Raw genomic sequence first — 26,125 nt, forward strand, 5'->3', positions numbered from 1 at the left:
TCTAAGAACAAAGACCAAAACAAAGCAGATAATCATATATATGACTGAGAATCTTAGTTTAAAGGAAGTAGGTGCATGCTGGTCAAGGTGGTGTTCTGTCTGCCTTTTGAGTTTCATTGATGCACCACAATGGGACGTCTCCCTCCCCTCTTCTTTGTCCTTACTGTTGAATCCTTCACAGGATTGATCAGAGCCTTACTCTGTATTAAGGGTATGTGCTTCAGAGGGCTTGATCGTCAAATACCACCTTTTCTGAGGATCACCTAGTTATATCCTTTTCAGAAACCATGGCCTCAATCCTGCCATTCATGAGGATTTTTCATGAGTTGAAGAGGCATTTGACTACAAGATTAATGCTGATAAATTGATAATGCTGCCCATAAATCTCCCATAGGTAAGTTACAGAGCTTCAAAGCTTTGTCTCTTTTATTTTAAAGGTAGGTCAGTAAAATATTCAGGCGCACAGCTGACCTTTGCATTGGGCAAACTGTATGCTGCAGTCATACCTATCCTGGCCAGGCATATGAGGAATGATCGTTCTGAATGGAGAAAGCTGCACGTCCCATGGTTCGGAGTGGCAGCAGTGAAAAATAAGGTAATTACCAGGTTATTATATGTCTTCAGGGCTCTTCAGAATAGAAAACTTTTTTTTGTAAAACTGCAGAGACAATAACATTTTTTTGTGGCAAAGTCAATCGGCCAAATTGTCAAGCTAAATTTGTGAAGGCCCCGTGGTAAAAGGTGGTCTGGTATTCCCAGAAATGAAAGATTATTATAGGGCAGTGCAATTTTGTGTTCTGGGGCTGTTGTCACTAAGGAACTTAGATATGCATGGGGTTTCAGTGGGCTGGGCAAGCTCAGGCAGATTAGCAAGATCTGATTTGACTCCCAATATGATCCAGACCACAGAAGATTCTGTGGCTTGCTAACAAGCCAACTTGATATTACCAAGACACTTGACACCTTTCCCGTCACTTCCGACAGCCCTCCATTATAATTCAAACTTTGCACTTACTGCACATGAGGAGGCATTAAAAAAATAAGGGAGAGAAAATGCAGGGTCCTGTCTGCTACATTCATGGGTATGGAGGTGAGGTCCTTTGGGGATTGTAAGATGATGATAGTAAAATGAAACTACGTGCATAAAAACATTCGCTGATTCAGCTTGACTATATAAAGCTGCAATGATTTTGCTGCTGACCCCATTTGAGAATTTTGTAATCAAGAGGTCCAATCTCACTACTACATAAAAGTATGATAGCCCTACTGGAATTGGTGATGAGACTGTACTTATCAAGCTAGAACAAAGTACAGGAAGAAGAAATATCTTGGGATGCATGGGAACATCTGTGAACAAAATGTAATGAGGAATCATGTTGTGGTAAAACACCAGAAATCATCTGTCAAATAGATGGCAGGTTACACTTCTTGGAGTCAACCCCCACCCCTACTGCTCAGACAGCAAATAAAACAAAGTGGAAATGCATGCTTCAAAGGGAGATCTTGAGCAAGGAGTGGGAGGGAAGAACTAAGAAATAATATTCAAAAGAGCTATATCTCTGCGGGTTGTATGGAGGTTCATTATAAATGGATGTATAACTGGTACTACACCACAGATAGTGTGCAGGATATGCTCAATACCTTCAGCTTAGACTGTTGAGGTGTTGTGATCAGAAGGGGGATCAATTGCACATCTGTTGGACCTACCCAAAGCTAATAGGTGGAAACTAAAAGGGTATTTAAAGATGTTGTTGCGGGGTATCCTCTCCCTGGGAACCCCTCTGTGCTACTGCAGAGACAGAGGCTTTGTGGATACCCCAAGAAGCACCACATGGAGTGGGCTGTTATGAGTGACTAAATTAGCTATAGGAACGTGCTGAAAAATGCAAGAGTCCCCATCCATAGTGGGATGACATGATTGACTCTGCAGCATTATGGCAACGGAGAGGCTCATTGACAAGTTAAATGAGGAGCACATGAAGTATGAATCAACCTGGAGACCAATTTTAGACAATATAATGGCTAATCACCCCTCCTTGTCATTTGCACCTCGCTTGAGAGCCCAGAAGTTGTTGGTTGATATTCAGGAGGGTCTACAAGGCTGGCCACAGATGGGTGGAGGAGCTGACAGCTTGTAAAGATGATGCATTTACCTTTTTCTGATCAGAGATCTAGATGACAATCCTAGAAGGGTTTTTCTTCTTTTCTTAAGAAGAGGTTTGTTTTATATATGGAGTTTTGCAGCGAGTCTCTGTATTACAGACAGACTAAGGGCCTCGTTACGACTTTGATGGTCTTCTGTCAAGACCGCTGTGTTGGCGGCCGCCAAAAGACAGTCATGCTGGCGGTCATCTGACAGTCGTATTACGATCCACACTGTGAATACCACCAAAAAACAGCCAAAATTCTGAAACTGCCAGGACACTAGTGGGCAGGAAAGAGGCAGTTCCAGCACCACCAGCCCAACACAAATCGGCCCACCATATTACCACCCACAAATGTTCCGTTTTTATGATGAAAAAACATTGGCAGTCCGAGCTGCCTCTGTCAGAAACCACCACTGACCGAACACAGCACTACATTGGACAGTTCAAATACCCCCATGTACCCATGATTCACAGACGATGTGTTGAGGGTCATGGTGAATGATATTGTCAGGGTAGAGCCACAACTATTTGGAGCACAGGTCCAGCTAACATCAGTTGCCACGAAAATGGAGTTACGGTAAAGAATAGATGACCGGGTCAACTCACTGGGCAGCCATCCACGCACAAGGGATGACATCAGGAAGAGGTGGAACGACCTACGGGGGAAGGAGCGTTCCATGGCATCAAACACCAGATAGCCGTGCACAAGACTGGTGGTGGGCCCCTACCTAATCCCCTACAGTTCACATCTTGGGAGGAGAAGGTCTTGGAGATACTGCATCTGGAGGGCTTAACTGGAATACCTGGGGGGACTGGATTCTGGTAAGTACCCACAACATCAATGTCACACAATTGTCATGTCCTGCATGCCTCCTCAGCACCCAAATACCCACTAATTCACTGATTGTTCCCCTACACCTACCTGCCAATCACCCCATTTCCCTCTCCTGCATGCTACCACCCCACACAGCCCTTGGCAAGGGCACGGATACCACAGGCTAATCCTATCACTACGACTCCCACAATGCGCCATACCATTTATGCGCAAAAGTGCAATGTGCACATCATGTCATTTTCTATGCATGCATCAATATTGCATTACCTACACCAACTAGAATGTACGACTGAGGACCAGTACATGGCAATGATGGCAATGCAGTGGCACACCGCAATTGCAACCAAGACTAAACACAGCTGCAGCACAGTGACAATTGCAAATGGACACTGATTCATATCCCCAAGCCCGTAATGGACTGACACTGGGTTGGAAAGTAAGATGCCAAACTCCATGCACAAGATCCAGAGACAGGAATATTACCCTGCATGCCCACATACTGTATTCCTAATGGAACATCATGGTGCAATGTGCAGTCAATTTGTGTGATAACTACCAAGCCTGAATACTCACTAGGTATCAGAATCGAATAGTCATGTAAAGTATCAGATAGTATTAGAACTCATCAGCAGTGCCATCTGTACTAATCATTGACGACAGCACCCAACATGGAGTATGGTACTCCGGTCACAGACTTGTATGTACTACCAAGCTATGCTGTGCAGCATCTGTCATTGTCATTGCAGGGAATCATGGTAAGCCACTGTCTGCATCTTACAAACCTGGAACTAAACACACTTACTCAACTGTACTCTGTGTCTCACTCCATCCACAGGTAACCCTGCCATCACCACCATGGGGGGGATACCAGACACTGCCAGCCCTCCTCAGGATGAAGGCCCCAGTGAGAACAACATGCCTAGATGTCTGGACAGTGTTGACCTACCTTGCTCCTCCAGAACACTTGGTCAGTCGACGACTCACCCTGCCCACATCAATCCCTCCACCCTTGTGGCGCTAACATCTCAGCCCAGCAAGCGCCCCCAAACCTGTGTCCCAAGGACTGTTCAATCTTTTGTGTGCCCCACAGTACAGGGACCTGAGTCAGACCTTGGCACCACAGACAATAATGGTCCGGCTAACACTGGGAGTGGGCACACCGTGCCAGGGGCATAGGCACCTGGGGGAAGGGGGCATAGGAAGGATGCTGTGGGCCAGAGGATGGGGCACCCAAGGGACTCCACTGACCATGATCCCATCTCCCAAGTCTTGGGAGCATACCTAAATTCCCAGGACAGGATGGGCCAGATCATCACCATGTTGGGGGAAAATCAAAGGCTGCAGAGGGAATACCACCAGGAGGTCATGCAGCAGTGGCAGGCACACAATGGCACCATGTCCTCCATAGCAGGGTTGCTGAGGGACATGACCAGCACCTTGCGTGGTATAGCAACCCACGCCCCTCCCACATGCAACATGACATCTGCCCCCTCTACATCAGTGCAGCCAGTGGAATGGACCTGTGTGACCCAGTGTTGTAGCAGCTACTCTGATCTATCCATCTACCATAAGTCCCCTCATCACCTGTTTGTTATGTTCTTCACATCAATTTCACATGTCACAAAACTGAATTGCACAATAAATCACTTTTGAACCCAACTACTGTAATTGTGCATTTAATGGTCCAACAACATTTGTCCTTCTACACAATTGTGGTCTGGTAATGCCCCCCTGATTCGTACTAGCACTGTAATGGCCTTTGGATGAGGCTCCCTCAGCAGGACACACATGACAACAGTAATGTACATTGACAGATGTTAGAGAATGAGGTTGAAATACACAGTAACACCAGGCAAAAGTCTCTTGCACCAGCTGCAATTAGAGCAAGACAGAGAGTACCATGAGGATGGAAGGGAAGCTGAAACAGTAAGCACAGATACAGGTAATCAACTGCATCACTATTGTGGTATAACTCATATTCATGGGCACCCAGGTTGAACCCATACAGCACCAGGCTCTGCCCTTCACATGATCCATTTAACAGGCTATCTGTCATGTACCCCTCTCAGAACTGTACTCAATCACCATTGACTACTAACGATGTATACCTCAAGCTTTAGGTAGGAGACCCACAGATGAAATCCACATCCAGTGGGTGGTGCGGTTGGTTGGGAATAGGGGAATGAAGATAATCCAGGTCTAAACTGGTCAGTCCATTTGAGAAAAGAATGTTGGAATCAGTAGCTACAATACATGTTGGAGGTGAACCACTAATACTGTAGACCTTACATTCTATCTGTCTGCTTTCACTACTCACACATAGGCATTGGACATCATTACACCATCACGTATGCCAAATGTCTGGAGCTGTAATGTCAGATATCCACTTCTAATAGTGCACCGACAAAACTTGAAAAGGCCCACCCCACGTACCTGCTTGTCACTGGAAGTACTGATTGATGAGCTTGGTCCTACTGTCAGCTGCTCCTTCTTCCTCTGGCTCTTCATCACAATCTGTATCACCATGTGCAGCCACATGTACAGATGCCTCACGGTCATCAGCTAGCAATGGTATCCGACGCCTCAGGGCTAGATTGTGGAGCAGGCAGCATGCTATGATGATTTGGCAAACCTTGTGGGGCGAGTAGAGGAGGGCACCTCCAGATAAGTCCAGGCACCTGAATCTTGCCTTCAGGAGGCTAAAGGTTTGTTCAGTGACACGCCTTTTCCTCCCATATGCCTCATTAAAACGGAGTTCCCCTGGCGTGGCTGGGTACCTCACAGGTGTTAACAGCCAGGGAAGGTCCGGATAGCCAGAGTCACCTGTGAACACAATGGTAAAACTAATCAAATTGAAGTTCAGCTTGTGGGCAGATAGTGATGACAGGTCACATTACATAACAACACATTACAATGCCTACTTACCAACCAGCCAGGCCCTCTCTGTGTGTAGTTGTACCATCATGTGTGGGACATTCTGTTCCGCATAATGTAGGAGTCATGCACTGAACCTGGAAACTTGGCTGTCACTTGGGAGATGTACTGGTCCGCCAGACACACCACCTGCACGTTGATAGAGTGGTAGTTCTTCCTGTTCCTACACACCTGTTCATTGACAGTCGGAGGGACCAGGGATACATGGGTGCCATCAATGGCCACTACCACATGAGGAATCTGTCCCATCTGATAAAAGTCTGCCTTCACATAGGACATATCTGGTCTTTGGGGAAATCTGATTTAGCTGTTAAGGTGTTTCAAGAAAGCACACAATACATCCCTCAACACCAGACTGAACATGGGCTGAGACATCACTGCTGTTAAGGTGACATTATTCTTGAATGACCCTGTGGTCAGGAAGTGTAGCACTGACAACACTTGGACGATGGGAGGTATGCAATAGGGATTGCAATTGTCTGGCATCAGTTCCGGCTCAAACTGTCTACATAGATCCATGATGGCCTGGCAATTCGGACGATAAGTCCGAACGACATGTCTGTCCTCCATGGTTGCCAAGTCTACCAATGGACGGTGTACTGGTGGTTGTCTCATTTCCCCCATGGCAGGATATATGTGTACAGAGGAGAGAATGTACAATGAGTCAAGCAGTAGGCAGACACTTGACATTTGTACGGGATGCGACTCATACAATACAGACCATAGAAATGCACATCGTACACAGTCATTGCAGCAAATTGGCAGAAATGTCAGTTGGAGTAGACACATGACACATGAATCGGGAAATGTGTGGGTGGCTGTGCAGTCCTTCACAGATCACACACATAATTAAATTAACATGTTTTTCTGATGCCTGTGTTCCTCAGAGTAGCTACACTGAACGATCCACACATATTTATGCTCAACACGTCAGTCTCATGATTGGTCACAGATATGAGGACAATTAGGTATCTTACGCACTTATTTAAGCACATGCATTGAGTACATGTGCCCAAAATGGTAGACGCCTGACCTACTATTCTGAACATTTGGAAGTGACCTAAGTCCGCCGACGGAAGTTGTCATGGCAGGAGGTGGTCGCAACCACATTGCAAGTTGTCATAGGTTAACATTCCTGCCTATGGAGGTCTGCGGCCAATGTACATGGCGGCCGTGACTTGTATTTTCTGCAGTCTTGTTCACTTGACTCCTGACACTGTTGCTAGCAAGACCTCCCCTACGTTAGCTCCTGTGTACTGCCTCTGGGAGCCACCATGCCATTGTCCCACAGGTGATAGGGCCCCTGCTTTCACACAGGAAGAACTGGAGAAAGAACCTGGTGGGGGAGGTCCTACCCCTGTATGGACAGCTATATGGGGCACCAGAGGAACAGGTGAGTCCAATGCCCCTGCCATGTGTGATTGGTAATGTGTGTAATGTTGAGTCGGGTATGTGAATTGTTGCTGGAGTAGATGGATGCATGTGACATACCGTACAGGCGTGTGTGCTAAGAGGATGGGTATGTGTGTCCACTTGCTGTTACAGTTGTGTAGTGCCAACTTCTGTTGGTATGGGGCATGTGTACATGATTTTCTCCTTTTATCTGTGTCATCCATGCAGGTGTATGCCCATCAGAAGAAAGAGATCTGGCGTGCCACTGCCAAACAAGTGCGTACCCTGGGGGTCCTCAGCTGGCGGAGCACCCTTTGTCGCAAGCAGTGGGAGGACCTGAGATGCTGGGTCTGGAAGACTGCTGAGGTCCAGCTGGGTAGGTCTTCCCAACCTGCCCGTCGGACCCAAATCCCCCTAATGGCTTGCATTTTGGCGGTGGCTGACCCTGAGGTGGATGGGCATTTGAGGGCAGCACAGCAGCCACAAGGGGGTAGGTACTGACTGTTTTCTCGTACTTGGCTCTTGTTGTATGGGGTTTGCTGTCTCACTGCAACTTCTTTGACATTGTAGTTGGTGAGCAATGCTCGTAGACTAGTGGGAGTAAGTTGGTACCACCTTGCAAATGTAGGAGATGTGGATCTGGCATCATGGTTAGCTGTGTGTAAGATTTGAACTCCTGTATCAAGACTTCATTCTGACTGCATGTGGAGATGCTCAAATGTCAATGCCACATGTGTTGCCCCGTCCTGCCATTCCTATGGATGTGAGCTGATGTTTCACCATAACCATTTACTCTTACCTAGCCCATCCATCTGCATATGAGTCTTAGTGGCTCCAAGGTGTCTGACCAATCCCAGTTGTGCTGATCCCCTGTTTGTGAACTGGGTGACTAACTTATATGGCACAGAGTCAATACATAACTAGTACTGGTTCAGGTATGAACTACATGTTCAATTACATGCCATCTCAATTACAACATAGTTTTACCCTGTGTATAATAGTACATATCTGTGGTGTATGTGAAGGTTGCAACAATAGGATATTCTACTTTGGGTGTCTGATTTGTGTATTTGGACTCATCATTTCTCTTCCATGTGATTGACATGTTGGCATTTATTTTCTGTCCCAATGGGTTGGTTCTAGAGGAGGTTTAGTTCCTTGACAGAGATTGCCTTTTACAATGTGCTATGGCAATGCTATGTCTGGCAGTGCCATACAATTCCTTAGCAACCAGGGTAATATGCAGCCTACATCATGTTTCAATGGTTACTTGGGGACACAACATATGAAGAGGGACAATCTTTGCTACCCTTGTCCTAGCTGTTGTGTCCAGTCTGGTGAGGATTATGTTTAGCATTACTTATGTGATAATGATGTAACCGTATATTTGAACCACTATTTCTTGTGCACGTATTTGTTGTATATGCACTGGCAGTCCTCTATGAATGTGATGCCATGCCTGTACTCCAGACTTGTATTCTACACATCATATGTCACCTGTATGGGAGTCCCACCTGTTCTAGCTTCATCAGTTCATGTACCCATGTTGCCATATATGTATAGGGGGTCAGCCAGCCATGAGATATGTATGGCAGGTGCTGTGTGGTCTGTGAATAGGGTAGTCTAGACTACCAAGGGACATTGCTAATTGAGAAGGATCGGTCAGGTGTTATCTCAGGACATGCATGGTGTGTTGTGATCAGTAACCTGTGCTTCCAATAGGTGATAGGAGTATTGAGAGAGATGTTCTGGAATCTGCTTGATATGCCTACTTGTGGCAGAGCATGAGTAGCATGCTGACATGGTTTTACAGGTGTTCAATAGGATTATTCCAGTCGTGCAAACTTAATTGGAATCAGATGTGTGTGTGAGGGTTGACATTAAAGGGTGGATAGTTGTGACATGATGTAGGTTATGTGTAATGCCAACAGAGATTGCCTAGCCTGGACATGTGTACCTACAGGTATGTATATATAAATGTATGTATGTAAGGAATATGATAACCCTTTCTCTCCCTCTCTCCCTTTCTCTATTTGTGTGCATCAGCATCGGCAGGCGAAGGTGATGGGACCCGTAGTGCTGTGACTAACGATAGCGAGGGACCCAGTGGCCCGGAGGGTGAGGGGAGTGCCACGGGTGAGACAGATCTTGTGCATCATCCTCTTTGGAATCTTCCTCTAGTGGACACTCCTTGGTGGTGGCGGACCCATCTGGGACCCCCCCTCACAGCACCGCCTTTGTTCGCTACCCCCCTTAGTACCAACGCCCTCCCTGTATCTCTCCACCCAGTTGTCCGTGCCCGGTCACCCAGGAGGGTGGGCGTCTCCATCACCGCAGGCACACCTCTGCCCCTGCCCCAGTCACCCCTGCTGCCCTCAGTGAGGAGGCCATTGACCTCCTGAGGCCAATCTCTGTGGGTCAGTTGACCATCGTGAATGCCATTCATGAACTGGCAACTCGGATACAACACAGCAATGCTTTTCTAGAAGGCATTCAAAGTGCACTGGTTGGCATACAGAGATCCTATCAGCCTCCGGCCTCCACTCTGACAGCAGCCAGTCACCCTTTGTCTTCTGTCCTTCCTCCATATTCCTCTTACCAATCCCACACCCCTTTTTCCCGTCCCAGCCAGAGCACAAAGACAGACAAGCATGAATGCCCCTCAACATCCAAGGATTCCGCAAACAAACACAAGCACCACAAGACCCACTATCGGCATGCACACAAACGCCCACCTTTAGGCACACCAACAGCCGCTACCTGCACAGACTCCCCCGCCACCCCCACATACACTACACCAGACACACCTGCAGACACCACACCCACATTCACCGATACAGCCACAACACCTGTCCTACCCACAGTCAGCACAGTAGCAGACCCGCAGACATCCACCCCAGTGACCACATCTGCAGGCACCACAACCACAGACACACCCATATGCAGCACATCCACCATACCTGCAGTCACCACACCAACAGTCACCAATCCAGCACAGCATCACCCTCCTCCTCCACTCCCCCTCCTCCCAAGACACACAAACACCCACACTCACCCACCCAACAGACACTCAGCACACACAAGCATTCCTCGCACACACATGCCCCCAAAAGATCCATGATACCTCCTTCAAGCATTCCCTCTCCCTCCACTCCCAAACCCTTTTGCCATGACCATCCCCATGTGTCTAAGAAGTTTTTCCTCTCAGAGTTGAACCTTTTACCTACTCTTCTCCCACCTCCTGTGACCCCCAAAAGATCAGTTTCCCTCCTCAAGTCCACCCTACCACTTAAAAGTCCTCCCTGCCCCCTTGCTACTACCAATGCCCCTCCCCCTCCAAGAAGTCGACCCCTCCAAAGTGTTCCCAGCCCTCCCCTAAGCCACATTCAAAGCCCCCACCCTCCCAAACCCAGGCCCAAAGACCCACCTCACAAACCTAAACAAACCCCACCCCCCCACATGCACTCCCTTAATCCCAGAGGTGCCTGTCCCTTGATGCTCCTACCTGTGGAGGTTGATTAGCAGGCAGGAGTCAAGTAGGGGCACTATAATATGCCATCTGTGCATTGTGCACGATTATGTTTGGCCTGGCCTAATGGCAATGTTTAATTGTATATAGTCACTTATGTACATACTTATATATTTTTTTATTATACGTACATCTGGGACGCCCAGTATTTGGTCCCAAAGTTACATCTTTGTCTTGCCTTTCATTCCTCATGGCTGTCATGGTCTTTCCTGCTTTCTTTTGTGTGCAAGTGTGTTTGTTTGTTGTGGTTGTGCTACCAGTTGTGTCTGAGCTGCTTGTGTGGGTGTGTGCTTTGCATTTGTACCGCTATGATGGCTGGGTATGGTGTGACGGACATGTCTGTGTTTAGAATATTCATTTGTGTTGATATTGTGTGTTTTGTTAGTGTTGGCACTTGTGTAGTTGTACTTTGTGCGTGTGTGCGGTGATTGGTATGTCCAAAGCGATGTGTGATGTGCTTGCATGGTGTGATGTATGGCTCGTTGTATAGCTGTGTGATTGTGTGTATTGGAACAATGGTGTTATGTTGTTTGTATGTATTGTGAGATGGGGGTGTGTGTTGTGGAGTGTTGACGGTGTGTGTGAGGTGTTGTAGTTGTGTACTTGGCTGGTGTTGTGTTTTACAGTGCTGGTGCTGTGTGTGTACGGCTCAGTGTGTGTTTTAGTAGTGTGTGTTGGCCCTGGTGTGTGTACTGAGTCTGTGTATGTGCCTGTGTGTGAATGTGCGTGTCAGTGTAGGAGTACGTGTATGTGTCGCCATTGTCACCCGTACCGGATGTGTTTGTTTTGTGTGCATTGCGTCCTTGGCATTATGCAACAGTGACAGTTAAGTGTGTGTACTCACGGTTGCTGCTGTTGTCTTCGTTGCTGGTTCTGGAGTTGTTGGGCGAGCAGGAGCAGTGGGAAGACATCCAGTTAAGGTTCCATGGTGGCTGCAGACGGGCCTGGCTTCCTGTTGCGGTGCGACCATGGCGAAAACCTTGGTGGTGTGCAACTTCGTAATCTGTCTGGCAGGAACATGGTCTCCGCTGCCCTGAAAGTGCCTCTCGCCGTCCGTGGCGGCCTGACCACACTGGTGGTGCCGGCGGTGAATTGGCTGTATTCTGTAGTGTGGACCGCCATGGTCATAATTTGACGGTCTTCTCCAACAGCCTGTTGGCGGTACGACTGCCACCGCCAACATGCCGCTCTTGGAACCGCCAAACTCGGAATGACCCCCTAAGTGTGTGATATAACAACTATGCAACATTTGGTATGGGTGCATCCATTTGGAAATGCAATAAAATACTGTTAGAAAAAAAATATGGCAGATGGTACTCCCACTAGGCAAATTAAGCAAAAGTGTTACTTGGCAATGGGTGCCGGCTTAAGGCGTTGTGGGGAAGTCGGCTTATGCAAATTATGTGGTTGAAATGTCCAAAGTAAATAGTACCACAAAGAGATTTTGGCAGCCATTAGAGGCATATTAGGTTTACCTGTCCCCGCAAACCAGAATTAATTGGGCATCAAGCGGAGTAGTAGAGAGTTGATAACTTCAGTGTGTAGAAATTGACCTTCCAGATATTCAACAGTTATGATGGTCATGGCATTCAAGTGAAACAGTTTTCCAGCCTCCGCACATCCTGTGTGGCTTGTACAAGTCTTGGAGACCACCATGCAAGTGGAGAGGCTTACAAAACACATAGGTAAAATGTGTTATCCATTTAGTACAGAGCACATGGGACTAAGATGTCTTCCTTGTCTACTGGCCCTGCATTTATTTCATTATGGAGAACCCTGCTTTGGAAATAATGCTTTCATAGTCTGAAGGAGAATGGCGATGAACTCCCTAGCATGCTTATCCATAGACATTGTTCATGCTGGGCAATGTCAGAGACCTTGGACTGCCAGTCTTTCTGAAAGATAGCTGGAGGGGGAAGATGAATTGTGAGTTGCCGGATTGTTGAAGTGGCACAGACCCAAATTGGATACAACTGTCCTTCAAACAGCCAGAGCACTTACACTTGGTTAGATAACGTGATCATACTTTGACATAATTTAATAATTTTATTTTAAAACAAATAGTGGAGGATGAGAGCCAAGTAGACGTTTCCAGAAAAAGTGTCATTGGGCAGTTTACAGACATCTAATGCTTCCTCGCTAAAAGTCATATTCAAACATTTTGTGGATCTATTTTAAATGCTATTATCTGTTTTTGGGTGATTGCTCTATTTTCTGTGTGTTCAAACACCCATAAAGAGACTGTATAGTGTGTAATGCTGCTCTAAGTTGACCGGGAGGTGGCAGGAGTGGAACTTGATGAGTGCCAAGAAGAGATTAACAAAGCCCATGTTGTATTTTCCATGAGAATGCCTGCCATTGCAAAACAAAATGACGAACCATTGATGAAGAGTCAAGGTATTATCACATAAGCTCGCAGTTGTAGCCATGTGACCAGTTAGCTTTGCATTAAGATGAAAGGACGTCCTGAGGCAGTGTGCCACCAGGTTGGCTGAAAGTGGCCAAGCATAAGGCTAATCCGAAAATACCCTTAAAAAATTTGGGGAAGTTTTTTTCAAGCCTCTGATGTGCTGGAAGGCCATTGCAGAGTGTCAGACCTTCTACATGAATAGACAGGGCTTTAAATCTTCTAAGTTGATAGATAACATGTTTATTTTGTGTGGCTGACCTAAAGAGTATAGATGACTTATGTCACTTAGAGCCTTAAGAGAGCTATTATGAAGTGGGGCTATGGTGTTATGAATAAACTGGGAACGTAGCTAGGAATGATGCGTCACTTATCATTCAAGAAGCTAGTCTTCTAGGACACGTCTATCTCAGACATCCTCATCCAGAAAGCTACGCAAAATGTTATTGCCACCAATTTGTTCCAAATGCTCTAGGTTTCTTAATTTAAACATAGATGCTCACACAGACAATCATACTCTGAGGTGTTCTCATCCTTGTTGTTCCACGAGCCACAGTTTTACATTGCAGCATGCTCAGAAATCTTTCTAGACAGAAGAGCAGCCATTGTGTTGGAACACCAAACCTCTGCATCATTGGGGACCTCAGAACCGGATTTGATCTATCTGATTCACAACTTATTAAATACCTGCTCTCTAACTTAGAACTGGGTCCGTCCACACTATATGGCCCCATTGGCCACACCCTATATTAAATTAGTTGCTAACATTTTAAAAGCCAAATGGATTGACCAACATATTATCTCCTTCATCATGAAGACCACCTCGCCCTATTCCAAAGTCTTGTTGAAACACATTAGATCTTATAAGTGGACAACTAACCAACAAGTTCTCCTTCGAATGTGTGTAGATTGCCAACCTCTACAAGTCAGTTTCCCAAGACCCAAGCACCTCAACTGATAATTTCAAGGAGAGGCAACGAAAAATAAGTATTGTGATATTCATCAACTGTATAGTAATTCAGTCCACTAATTCCAGGAAGTACTCCAGATGTTTGAGTTCATAGTAAAAGACATTTCTTTACTGCACTTCAGATACTTGACATAAACAAGCATTGGCAAAGCCAATAGTTCTTGTCTTTGCAAGGGCGGTTGGTTTTGCCAGTGTGTTTTATCCATGCTATACACCAGAGTGGATATTGTTCAGCATGGCTAAACCTTTGTGGTCATAAAAGAGAGTGTTGTAGTGTGGCTTAGAGTGGCATGGAGTGAGTAGTGTCGTGGAGGAGGCATGATGTTGTGGAGTGGCAGGGTGTCGTGGAGGGGGCAGTGTATATAATAGTGGAATAGAGTTTAAGGGAGTAGAGTGTGACGGAGTGTTGTAGGGTGTTGGGGAATAGAATATATTGGTCTGGGTGCAGTGGTGCAGAGTAGACTGGCATAGAGTGCAGTGGCGTAGAGTGCATTGGTTTTCAATAAAGTGGAGTAGAGTGTAGTGACGTTGAGTAGAGTGGTGCAGAGTGACGTAGAGCGGACTGGCGCAGCATAGGGTGGAGTGGTATAGTGTGGTCCGGCTTAACGTGGAGCGGTATAGAGTAGATTGTTTAGGAATAGACTTATGTAGAGGAATGCACAGTGGAGTAGTACAGGGTAGAGTGCAGTGACGTTGTGTGGAGTGGCGTACAGTAAATTGTTTTAGAGCAGAGTGAAGTGGAGTAGCGCAGTGAACCAGGTAAAGACTGCTAAGCCGATCCAAACTAGAATGCTTTGTGCTGCCAACCAGGCATTTTTTCTTCGTTACCTGTGTGGCCAGTCCAACCGTTCTCTAAACTTCTGGTTAAAAGAAATCATTTTTGATGGAACGCAAATTTAGATAACAGACCATACAATCACTGTTTTGATGGGACACAAATTAAGATAACAGACCATACAATCACTGTTTTGATGGGACACAAATTAAGATAACAGATCATACAATCACAGTTTGCAATTCACCTAAAACTCCAAACCTTGCCACTAGAATGGCCCTGCTGACATGCCATAATCACTAACACAGTGTGTGCCCTGGCTTTATGGGGGTGAAATACCCAGACTCTAACAAAAGGTAGTGATGACCCCGATGCTTAAGCATAAAGTGGAGGTAAACAGTCTGTTCTCAAAACAGCTAATAAGCCTGTACCACTGAAGTTTAAGAAAGCCCCTCTAAACAAAAGCCCAAATTAGCTAATGAATTCCCACACAAAGTTGTGCATGTTTCTGCAATATCTTGCTTATCACAAACTGTTAATGTACTTCCTATTCACAAATAGAAAAAGTCCTGGTGTGGTTGTAAAACGTTTACAAATGTACAAATGAAGCAAAAGGCCAATGATCAGTTGGGATCACTGTACTCTGTAACCTTCTGTTAATCAGCAAACTCAACTAATCTAGGTTTGCCCTCCTTTAGCTTACTCTAATAATCAAAGTGAAGGTCTTGCAGGGCCGCACTTGTACTTGTCAACCAGGATTCTACGAGGAAACAGTCTGTTACCACTTTGGTGCACTGGGAATCAAGGTTGATTTAGAAGCCTCTAAAACGTCAGCACCGTAGGAGCAGCAATGCAGGTGAATGTGATATTTACTATGATCAATTTTCAAAGAAAATGCACTGCTGAATGGCAAATCCAATGAATGGCGACGTTCCTTAAGGTAACAGATTAACCTGTCTCTCCCGTCCCCTGCCCACTTCCTCTCTTAAGCTCTCCTTTGCTATTTATCAGTCAGATGCCTAACCGGTTATTTCAAATACAGTATTGATATGTTTGTGTTTTGGGTATGACCACTGCATCCACGAGGCTCATTCCCTCTACTGATACTATATATGTTTTACTTCTTTTACTACATCCTGGCCCCTCTTGTCCAGCTTCGGGACATCTGAGAGAACCCCATGGAGGGCATACAACGCTTTACAAATTAACAACATAATCAAACCTATCAAGTGACTGAGATGCAACAACCTGTACGTTTCTGTCTCCAAAAGGACAATAGATTGTTTTCATCTAGTGCTTGCTAGTGAAATTTTGCAGCACCAGTGGTACTCAATTCATAGACCTTGGAAGGATGAAATACTGAGTCAGCCTTGCAGGATTTGAACCTATTGGTGCAGACCTCACTCAGCAGCAAGCAATTACCTGACAGACCTATTTTACGAGTATACTACAGTGATCTGCCTAAAGGTATTACATAAGGCTCAGCACCCACTCCTTAAGGGAAAAAATACCCTTTGCTCTAAAAATGAAAACAAAGGTTATTCTATACCACTAAACAGAATACTGCTTTTATTGGCCATAATAATGTAAGGAATAATGTAAGGAATGCATTTACAAATGCCAATAAACAGGAGAAATGCAATGCATTTACAGTGACTGTAATGAATACAAATGTACATTAGGTACATTTGTATGTGTCCCAGTCAGTATGTCTCTCAGCTACAACATTTCTCTGACCCATATCAAAACATAAATGACCCCAGAGAAAGTGAACTTTAGTCCCTTACGGGAGATATATAGATGTTTGTGATACCCTGCTCTTTCCTGCTCTTTAACCTCACAGAAAGGAGCATTTTGGTAGCTTTAACATTTCTTGTACTCCTCAACATTGTGCTCTAGTCAACATATTATCCATGAGTGAAAACAATAAAGAGACGAAATAAAGAAATTCACTCCACCACTACCAGTGACACACGCGTCTCAAAAGCCATATTGAAGCAGATGTCCTTCAGACTTCCACTACAGACCTCTTAATTTCTTTAATATTTACCTTGACAACTTACGTGACACAATTAGAACCTTCACCCTTTCCTTCGATCACTAAGTCAGTTACACCCAGATAATTTTGACATTCGAACACTCAATTGTTATTGATAACTGTACCATTGGCCCTTGCATTTGGGACATACAAAAACTGTTTCACCTTAAACTACATAAAACATAGCAATTCAAAAACAGAATTCTGACATGTGAAAAATGCACTACTGCGCAACCAAGTGCTCTTTGGCCTTCGAAGTCCTAGCTCAGTCACCTGTAAAGTTAGGAACTAGGGAGTCATTATGGACTCGAAAATCGTAATAGCACTACAAGTAATTTCAGTATTTAAGTCTTGTGAATTGAACGTTCTGGGTTACACCTATCTGATGTTATGGAGTTGGGTAGTTTGCCTGTGGAGGATGGTGAGCCTAAGATAAATGATCAAGGAGCTGTTTTCTTGACTGTTCTGCTGGGTCTCTTCACAGCTTTTGATAACTGTGGACCATAAGAGTTCCAGTCTGTTGTCCTGTATTGGTTTTTCAAAAAGATAGAGATAGAGAGTTAGATTCCTGGAGTGCTTTATTTTTTTTGTTCCTTGTGGGGCACCAGCTGTCCAGTTGGATACATCCAGGCTAGCTCCCTAGCCCACCTCACTGATCCGCTTTACCACTACTTCTCTTCTGTCTGCATTTTACACCTTTGTGAGATTTCCATTCACCTGTGTGCCCATGAATTTTTTTTATTTAAATCTGTTTTATTGTTTTTTTTTTTTTTTTTTAATAGTCATTTTTGTATAATTACTTTACAACAGATAGCAGGTATGAGAAGAAAACTTAGGTAAGTACGGTTTGTGATATGTTTTTAAGTTGGTAACTGTAAACACATGTACACTGAAATGATCCGCTATAGAATGACACATCTCGTATGCAAGCAGTATCTAGAATAAAATAGAACTTGTATAACATATTAAACATGAAAACCAAGATATGCTGATTAAGCTGCCATGTTATTCTGATTCAATTGGGCTATGCCGGTATATGCACAGTAATGTCTGGTGGTAACTGACATAGGGGGGATAGCATCAGTGCCCAGATCAATGTGCTTAGCATAGAAGGTATACTGACTCGCACTACATGTGATAGTCCTGGGTTGGCACAGTGTAATGTGGTGGAGTATGTCTAGGGGTATTTGGAGTAGTAACCTTGGCAAAATCCGACAAGGTGGCTTCCTAGGAGGACGCTATTGAGTATTTCCAGAGCACTAATATTCCTTCCCTATGTAGTGGTACGCATTCTACTTGGGCCCATATGAGTAAAGATGTGTGTCAGGAGTTCAGCGCTGGGGTTTTTTGTGATTTCCAATGCCTAGTTATAATGCGTTTGGCTACTGTGAAACCCAGGTCCTAAAAACGGGTAGTGTCTTTCTGTGTTTTCGACCTGGAGCATGATCCTAAAAGACAGGCTTCCCAAGTGTGGGTGTCAGGGTGCTCAGTGCGTTCCGATAGGGAGGATGTGATGCCTAGCCAGTAGGTTTGTAATTGCGGGCAGTGCCATAGCATGTGGCGCATTTCAGTGTCTATATGCGGACAGCAGGGACAGGCGGTGGCTGTCCGATGGAAGTTTTGGTAACTTTGGCTGGGGTATGTATGATTATAGTTGTATCATTTTGAAACGGGCATTGCGAGGTACATATGTCGGGCTTATTATAATTGTAGCCCAATGTTTTTCTGATCAGGGCCTGGCTAAGTCACTTTCCAATCTCTGGCGTAAAATTGTTAGTGGTAAGGCAGTATGTAAACGTTAGACGTCCGCAAACCAGCATATGAAATGTTGTCCTAAGCCTATCCCCTGTACATATTGAATTAGGAGATGTGTAGCGGGTTCAGTCTTCAGGTCGTCCCAACAATTTGTCATACAAGTTAATAACGAGTTATATAGTAAAAATTGCCCAGGGTGAGCACGTCCGTCACAAGCTTGGCGTAGGGAAGAAGTGTTCTGTCTTTGTACAGGTCACCTAGAGTGTGTAGTCCAGTAGCATGCCATGTGGTTAGTTTTACTTACTTACTTTAATTGTGAAGGTGGCATCTCTGGAGGTACCAAGGATAGGCAGTGCTTAAGGAAGTAGTGATGATTAATGTAAATGCATCGGCAGTAGCATCGAAATACAACTGATAAAAAAAACGGTTTGGGTGCCTTTGCTTTGTGGAGCGGGTGAAATAGGTTGAGAAGGGCAGCCAATGTCCAGGCTGAATGGGTCATGGCCATGTCCGCCAGTTGGTTACCTATGGCAAGAGAAGCATAGAGTACATCCAGAGATGGCTGTTTGTGCTAAGTGTGGAGTTCAGTCAGGCCAGCGGTGGGGAGGTCAAATTTGCTGGAGGGACTGATGTAGCATGTTATTGCAAGTCCTTATAAGCTGTCAGCAGCGATTCAACACTTGGTCACAGTGGCAATGAATTGGCAGGTCTGCAATCCCACTAAGGCTTCATGTGATTGGGGAGTCTTGAGGCTAGCTAGAGATGTACAGTGGGGGTGCGGCAGTCGGGTAGCGTGGGTTTGTTACTTCAGGTAATGCTGGTATAGAATCTAAGGCCAATTAACTGGAGGGGAATAAACAGTCACATGAAGATATTCCAGCCAAACACCTACTGCAATGTTCTGTACTTCGGCTTAACGTAGAACACACCTCAACAACTGCAGGCTCCTTGGTGAGGAAGATTGCCAAAATTATCTGTGTGAAATGGGCATGCAGGCTTTTACCACTGAGTCAGGTTATGCCATGTTCAGGCTCTGCTCGCCCCACGTAGAGATGGCAGGCTTTCCCTGTGCGGCGGATCCAGCCATAGGCAGTCCGGTAATCAATGCAGGAGGGAGGGGTGATATGAGGGGGGGAAGAAACAACCTATATTTTCTTTTGCTCAAGGGCCTCCAACGGCCTGTGGTCACCACCTCGCCCCCGCCTCCAGTAATGCTGCATGGTGTGATGGCAAGGACGCCGAAATAAAAGTGCAGGCTTACCGTAACTCCCCAATCAGTTGCAGAGGGGATTTGGGTGTGGAAGGTGCAAGGTTTTCCCCTTCCGGGTCAGTGCCACCAGACAGTCACTAGACGCTCTCACCTCTCTGATGGGCCTGGATCGGCTTCAAGTACCAGGCTGCTTCATGCCAGACCGTTTCGCTCCTAGCACCACCTCATTAATAGTGCATCTGACCCGGCCAGCTCGTCGACACGCAGTATGCAGATTTTGGTTTGCCGCTTAGATGAGGAGGATGTCAATCGCCGCACAGGATAACTGCCTGTTTGGTGGGGATGGGAGTCGTAGCTCTTTCAGAGCTCTTCCACTATCTTGGCTGCCGCCAGCTGCTGCTTCACTTGTATGCCCGTGATGCAGAATTATAAGTTTGGGTGTCCTCCAAAGTTGATACGCACCAAATGTGGAACATCTTTATATGTGTTTATATGTGATTACATAGCAGCAGCTAGCCTTAGATGTAGTCTGGTGGAGCATGAATATCTTATGCTTACTAAAGAAAGGCAGTGTTAAACACAGTCTTGGAGTCTGATTTTGACTAAACATGCAAACAGTCTCAGGTCAGTTAAGCTTACTTCTTGGGAGTTCTTATTAATTATATACTTCTGTTTTAGTCTCTCATCCTTTTTAAAACCCACAGCTTACTCTGAACCAACTTTCACTGGCAAGAGGTATAAATCATTTGTTTCCTTTGACAATACAGGGTTTGCTACTGTTGCATTTTGATGGGGGAATGCCATTTGGTTGACCTTCCTAGATGAGCTACCCTTGAAGACTGTTCTTTGTCCTGCTGATCGTCTAATTACTGAACCTTGGTAATACTATAATGCCTCTATTTTCAAAGCTGTCTGGGATTGGAAGCCCATGTTCAAACTTGAGTACCTTAATTATAAGACATGAACCTTGAAAGCACGTTTCCTTTTGACAACAAGCTGATAGATGACCGGTTATTTATTTATATGCGGGAGGAATAATCTTCTTAGAATGGATATTCCCAGGATTAAAAAAAACTTTTCATCCATATTTTCAACCTCGTATCCCAGGTTTGTCAACCCTGCTCCATGTTCTGCACCCTACACCATTACTGATCCAAAGTTACTTGGATTATTACTTTGCATATTGTCGAATTTAAATTGATTTCAGACTGTGCTAGGAAGAATGTGTTCAATGTGCTGCTTGATACTTCTTTTATTGGGGGCATTTCTTTATGCTTGTGTACTTATCTGAGGCATATTTTACTTTTTGTAGAGGAATAGATATTTATTCTATTCACTTTATTAAATCTAATACATTTTTATAAGATTTATCATAGTTATTCAATACAAACATCATGCTGTAGCAAATATTATTAATAACATAAAAACAATAACTTCCTTAGATATTTCAGTCAAGCTGAGCTGTCTACACTCAAGACAAGAAAGGAAGTTTTTATAAAGACCATAGAACTTGCTGCATATATGATGCCACAGGCCTGTTCCTAGGGAAATGCACTGAAAGTGTCATCTCCGTCTTCCTTATTCTCTCCTGCCTCAATCCGTATCCATTTGCCTGGCAAGGTAACTGAGCCATCACCATCACACAGTGTCACTCAAAAGCCAACCATAGCTATGAAAATCACATTAAGATTATTAAAACCTCCTCCATTGGTCATCTACATCAAGTATGCTTCTTCTGGCTGACTAGAGAAACACGTAAAACCATAAAACTAAGCTAAAATGCATAGCACAATGGCATATACTGCAGGTGAATATCAGGATGTCAGCCGCAGACTGGAAATGCAGTGGCACAAAGTCCTTGCTGTTGAACGCCCCAAGCACTCAAAGCAGCTTGCACTACAAAAATACAAAGTAAGCACAGTCCAGTCTGACTTAATCGTATTACCTTTCCTGAAGACAGTGTTCTAGAGAAACACACTTTTCTGTGCAGTGACTCATGGCATCAAGCTCTCCTACACACCTTTCTTCCCACACTGATCTTAAAAATTCACTAACCGTCTCATCCTCATCTGTCATTACATAGAGCTCTCAAGGACACAGGTGACAGGCTGTAAAAGCCCATATTTGACATTCCCTGGAGAAATAAGGTGACATTTGGTAAGAACCTTCAAAAAATGCAATGAATGAAGTTGTCCAAGCTGGAGACTTGATAACATTTGCCCAGGGTGCAGAAGAGTTCATTTTTTAGCTTTAGAGCATATTAATGTTCTGGAAAAACATGTCATCTTTTGGTTGGGACTAAGACATTAAAGGACATTTGTTTTGCAGCTAATATTTGGATTGCGTTGCTTTGCTCAAGACCACCCAGATCGTAGACAGCTCCAGGTTAATCCATTAGGTTATCATTTTCATGGGAGAGGGTGTTGTCAACTTTTTAGAGACTATAGAATCAGTTCTCAGAGATCATGTGGATCCTTTTTATGTTTTGCCTGCACAGCGCTTGTGCTACGCTTGCAAAATCCCTTGTAAGTGAAAACAAATCTTAAATGGGACTTGCACCCCACCCATTACTTATCTGTACTTTTGCATTGGTTGGCTCCCATGTCAGTCTCGTTTCCTTGCTTCTTAAAAGTCAGTGCCTCCTCCTCTTCGCCTACTGCATCCTCCTGGTCTTTTGTCTTCACTTCAGACTTCGTCCTTGCCATAGAGCATAGACCAAGTACAGCTTCCTGTGTCCATTGTCCTTCCACTGACCGCAGGCTTCTACTGGTACTTATTTTAGGTAGTAGCCTATCCGACAGCACAGCTGGTTTGCTTAATACATTTTGGGGACATTCAAAAGGTTGACCTAGGAATGCATTCCGTCCATTGCTTAATATTGGCTTTGTGGTTTGTAAATCACATTTTCTGGCTTTCTATTTACTGGCTTTATGTGCTTTAGGCTGTCCAGCTCCCTCCTGTTGTTTAAACTGTATCCTTCCACAGACTCGCTTTCTGTATAAAGGCCTTTAAATCTTATTCTGATCTTGTCACATTTGTTGTGCATTCAAAGACAGTGGTCAAATGTCAAGCTATGTCTTGCAAAAGAGCTTGGTGTTTGCTTTCGCTGTCTTTAAAGTCAGATCTTTTATAGAAAAGAGGAATGGAGATTACTCTCCTCATGGAGCACTTTGTGCCCCTCCTGAGCTCCATTTACGATGCTGTAACATAACATCTAAATAGCACATCATGTAAAATGTGGGTGACCGATTTTTATTACAGCTAGATAGGTAAGTGGGTTACTACTTTTAACATGAGATGGTGCTACTGCTACACCTTATAACCTTCACTGTTGTTTGCAACAACCATCTTGTACATTGATTTACATACTTATATATTTTATTGTCAGTGTATATGTATGTTATGTAAAGCGCTCTGACACCCTGCACCGGGATGAGTAGCACTTTAAAAAGAAATAAACTAGTGTTATTTACATTGTTATTTGTGCAAATACTGGGACAGACAACACATCTGACATTCTTATACTGCATGCATTTCTCCTATGAACGGGGACTGAACAAGTCAGAAGCATGCCTCTGTTAAGCACATGTGTAGTGATAAAAAGCTGCGAGTCTTTCTTTCTCCTCCTTTCCATTTGCATCTAAATGTGAACCTCCAGATCACAGCCAGCCGGGATCAGATTGGAGCACAAAGAGGCCTGATGGCCCCCTAACTTCAGCCTTTATCTTTGGCCCAGCTGGAGGTGAAAATAAACTTTAAAAAGCCGCCTCTCTGCTTTGCTGCTAAATACGTCCCAGTGTCTGAAAATTACAGCATAGGCAGAAAGGCAGAGTTATTCTTCTCAAACTACAACACCCCATCGCTTCTCTTTAAGCACCTCAGACCACCTCTTCCTTCCCTATCCTTTGAACCCGCACTTCCAGAAGCTTGCTTTATTTTCAGACAGCAAGTGCAGTCACAAAAAGACAATAAGAACTCATGAAAACATCAAACCTACGCTAATGGTTTGGTTTGCGTTTTAAACAGACAAAAACCCAACTCTTTTACTTGCACTAGTAGATGCCACACACTGCCTACACCAGAATACACATTTTGACCCACACTCCATGTTGAAATACATAGTGTGGCTATTGTTTACTAATGCCACAACTTATCTGAAGACAAGTTGATCTAGAACATTCAGCTCTTGTTCTGAACTCTGATGTTGGAGGGGAGGGCTTGTGCAATGCATTTAACATTTGGTCTCTACGTGCTAGTTATGGTACGGCTGTGATCCTAAGGCATTATGGGTCATTATATTGGATCCCTGTGTCGGATGGAAGCTTGGCCGACTGGATCTTGGGGCTGGCTGTATTGCACCTCCCCAGAGCTTATTTAGAGTGGTTAGATTTAATTAACTGTTTGGATGGGAAAGGTTCTATTTCTTGTCATGAGGAAGAGGCATTGGGGATTGGTTTTTCTGTTGTTTATGCTTTACTTATTAAGGGATTCTCTGAGTTGGAAACTGCCTTTATTACCAATATCCCAATTAATATCTGTAGCTCCTAGAGGGGAAATGATTTCTACTACACCATGGACATCATGGTGCCCTAAACACTTCACTGTCATGGCAAACACTGTGACATATGTCTTAATATCCTGGAATGTACGAAGAATACACGCCAGGTCCAAAAGATACAAGGTATTCTCATACTTAGATCGGCGGGGGGTACACATTGCTCTTCTCCAAGAGACACACTTAACAGCCAAAGAAGAGGTGGCGCTTCAACGCAGATGGAGGGGACAGGTCTTCTATACTACATTCTCTGCCTTTGCTGCGGGGGGGAGGCAGAGGGGTGTTCTGCTGATCTGCCTCATAGCAGGCCTCCTTTTTCAACATAACAACTCTTTAGTGGACCCGAAAGGCCATTTTGTAGCAGTAGGTGGTAGACTCAATGGGGGGGAATGTCAGCATAGTGAACATCTATCGACCCAACACAGATCAACATGCATTCCTGACCAGGGTATCCACACAACTGTCCCCATACCTCACTAGGAATACCATATTTGGGGGAGATCTCAAATGTATTGTTGCCCCCACGCTTAATCGGTCCCATCCCCCGCTACGAGACTCTCCTACTCACTGTTCGGCCCGCACTTTCACTCAATGGCTAGAGAATTGGAAACTTGTTGATTCCTGGTACTGTAGGAACCCTTGAAATTGAGACTATTCCTTCTTTTTCCCGCTTACACGATCTACACACACAGCTCAACATTTTTTTTGTGTTCAACAGGTATACGCTCATTGGTTCATAATGTGGAGTACCTCACCCGCCCCCTATCCGATCGCAATCCAGTCCTCTTTGGCATGGGATGGAACAGACCACATTACGAAATTCCCACCTGGAGACTCAAACCTGAATCATTAGAAGACCTGCTGTTTCAGGAAACAGTTTGATTGAAGATATGCAACTTCTTCACCGAGAGCTCTGGAAAAGAATCCACTCCACAAATGTAGTGGTTTGCATTTAAAACAGTACTCCATGGCCACTGTCTCAGAATCAATGGGCGTCCAGAACACCCTGCTCAGATTTCTGGCGCAGAGAAAACCCTTGGGGAAGCGGAACAGCATGGTCCTGATCACCCAGAATCCCATCCAAAGTTACTGGAGGGCAAAGAACCAGTTGCAGCTCACACAGAACGATTACACTCGTTCAATTATAGGGCTTATATGAAGAGGTCACACATAGAACACGACCATACTGGCCGTCTCTTGGCATGGCTAGCTAATTCCACCAACAAAGGGGCAAACATAGTAAAACTAACCTCTCCTATGGGAGTCATGCTTTACTCCCAATCCAACATAAACAAGCGCTTCGTGCAACATTATCAAGGTCTATACAAGAGCAGAAGCTCCCACAACACCACACGCCTACAGGACTTTCTGGCGACTATTGACCACCCCTGTCTTATGGACGAAGAGACGGGAGGCATGGGAGCGCATATGACACTGCTTGAAGTACTAGGGGCGATTAAAGTTCTGGCAAGGGTTAATGTTCCAGGATCTGATGGATTACTGGCTGAATTCTATGCCACTTATGTAGCAGAACTTGACCCCAAGCTACTCTACCTCTACAAAGCTGAGAGAGATTCG

General features: G+C 44.8%; 1 protein-coding gene across 1 annotated transcript in view; it reads left to right on the forward strand.

Moving 5' to 3' along the window:
• The window catches only part of MTIF2 (mitochondrial translational initiation factor 2), a 350,344-nt gene that overhangs the window by 69,208 nt on the left and 255,011 nt on the right, over positions 1-26,125 (forward strand). The window lies entirely within an intron of this gene.

The sequence above is a fragment of the Pleurodeles waltl genome, chromosome 5 (genome assembly GCF_031143425.1).
Source record: "Pleurodeles waltl isolate 20211129_DDA chromosome 5, aPleWal1.hap1.20221129, whole genome shotgun sequence".
NCBI classification, from domain to species: domain Eukaryota; kingdom Metazoa; phylum Chordata; class Amphibia; order Caudata; family Salamandridae; genus Pleurodeles; species Pleurodeles waltl.